Genomic DNA, 2500 nt, shown 5'->3' on the forward strand with positions numbered 1-2500 from the left:
TTAATGTTGTTTTGTCAAATTTGTTTTGGTTTTAAAATAATTATGTATAGATTGCACTTATGGCTTTTAAATTTGAGTTTATAGAAATCAATGTGTGTGTGTGTGTGTGTGTGTTTGTGTGTGTGTGTGTATGTGTGTGTGTATGTTGGGTCGGTGTGACATTTCAATCAAAGTATTGAAAACGGTCGGAAAGCAGAGAGTTAAATATTGAATAGGTAATGATGATGATGATGATGGTGATGGTGATGATGATGATGATGATGATGATGATGATGATGACTGTCTAGCATAAATACCCACAAAACTAAATCAGCCTGTACTAAGATTTCTGGCCCTAATTAAATATTTATCAGGACAGTTTTGCTGCTGGCTTATGACCCCTTGTAAAGCGCTTTGAGCACGTTTAGTGGATAGTGCACTAAATAAATGCTCGAGCATTTATAGAACGCAATCAATATCCACTAACCGTGCTCAAGGCGCTTTACAAGGGGTCACTAGCCAGCAGCAACACTTTACATGTAAGACGAGATTTAAATGACCTTCATTTTGACTAAACCTCACTAATCTGGGATTTCTCGAAGACGTCATTGAAGTCTCAGGTTTGAGAGTTTTTGTCAAGATGTGGGTTATTTAAAATCGATCGATATTTGAAGGACGAGTTTTCTGGACAAATTTTAAAATCGAAGTAACTATTGGTCAGTACTGACCAACAGGTACTAGCGCCCATTAATCAGTACTGACCAACAGGTACTAGCGCCCATTAATCAGTACTGACCAACAGGTACTAGCGCCCATTGATCAGTACTGACCAACATGTGTTAGCGCCCATTAGTCAGTACTGACCAACAGGTGTTAGCGCCCATTGGTCAGTACTGACAAATAGCCCTAGCCTCTTTAAATACATGGAGAAAGGGACGCCCAAAAGCAACAGGGCGTAGAATAGGTGGAGAGGGAAAGAAATGATGTTGGCATTTATATTTATATACTCATGGCAGTGAGCAAGAACAACAACAGGGGAATGGAGAAGATGGAGGGAGCCTGTTCAGGCGTGCTCTGCCTCCTGGCACTGATTAAGAAATCAAGGTGCTGACGGCACCTCTGTAAGATAAAGATCTGAACAAGTGTGTATGAAAGGTGCCAGACAAAGCAAGAAAGAAAAATACAAGAAAAAAAAAAACATCCCCAAAAAAAATAAAAAATCAGTCGACCTCGACCGGTGATCGAACCTCAGACCTTCTGATTACTGGTCAGACGTGCTACCATTACACCATAGAGGCTCCCGATAGTTGGGACAAATTTAATACGAATATTCTTCACAAGGGTACGCGTTTTACACTGTCAACCCTCGCTTGCATCAAACAACACATACATTGAACAAAAGAGAATCAGAAGGTCTGAGGTTCAATCCCCAATAGGTAAACTGATTTTTTGGGATGGTATTTTTTCTTGTATTTTTCTTTCTTGCTTTGTCTGGCACCTTTCATACACATTTGTTCAAATCTTTATCTCCTGGCACTGAGAGAATTAAGGTCAAAGGTTAAGGTAAGGATTTCCAGAGGGAGACTGTCAACTGGTCACATGACTTCTCATGGATTGAGAAAAAATTGAACGACTGACTTACAGCACATTGACTTGTGTCTTGGTTTTTTCTTTCAATTAAAAACGTTTAAAATAAATAAATAAATGAAATTTAGCTTTTATATAGCACAATATCTACTAAACATGCTCTAAGCACTTTGCACGAGGTTCCTAGCCAAAAGCAGCGTTTAGCATGTAGGATGAGACATGACGCCTGTTAGAAGATATTACCATTTTTTTCAGAGACAACACTGTTTACAGCCAAGTACTCATTTTACACATGAGTATGATGAGAAACTGAGAGTAAAGAGCCTTTTCCAAGGACTCAACTATGCGCCAATCAGAGCAGAATTCAAACCCAGGACCTTCCAATTCAAAAGCGAGTGTCATACCAGTAGACCACACAGACACACGTTTAACTTAATCAAAGTCATAAATATCGAATGCCATTCCAAACAAACCAAGATGAAGCACATAGTTAGCCACACGTACAGATCTGAAAATGACTGGACCTTACAGAAGCAATGTTGTTAGACTAGAACTAAAGGTCAGTAGAAAAAGGTGTTGTCTTATTTGTGTGGCTATCTGGTCAAGTGGTTTGATATTCGTTTTCGGATCGGAAGGTCCTGGGTTCGAGCCTTGCTCAGCGCATAGTTGAGTCCTTGGAAAAGGCTCTTTACTCACATTCTCTCACCGTACTCAGATGTAAAATGAGTGCCTGGCCGTTAAAAGCTTTGTCTCTGTCGGAAAAAAATTGCAGAATCGCCTAACAGGCGTCATGTTCCGTTCTACATGTTACGTGTTGCTGTTGGTCGGGTACCCCATGTAAAGCGCTTTGAGCACATTTAGTGGATATTGCGCTATATAAAAAAGCCCAATTTCAAAAGCTCGATCTGCAAATGACTGGAACCTACAGAAGCAA

The 2500-nt window shown here is 40.0% G+C and overlaps 1 protein-coding gene across 6 annotated transcripts in view; it reads right to left on the reverse strand.

The window, feature by feature from the left end:
* The window catches only part of LOC144978854 (centriolar satellite-associated tubulin polyglutamylase complex regulator 1-like), a 37196-nt gene that overhangs the window by 12964 nt on the left and 21732 nt on the right, over nucleotides 1-2500 (reverse strand). The gene's annotated exons all lie outside the window — the stretch shown is intronic.

This window comes from Berghia stephanieae, chromosome 8 (assembly GCF_034508935.2).
Source record: "Berghia stephanieae isolate SIO BIC M18660-M18661 chromosome 8, UCSD_Bste_1.3, whole genome shotgun sequence".
Taxonomy (NCBI): Eukaryota; Metazoa; Mollusca; class Gastropoda; order Nudibranchia; family Aeolidiidae; genus Berghia; species Berghia stephanieae.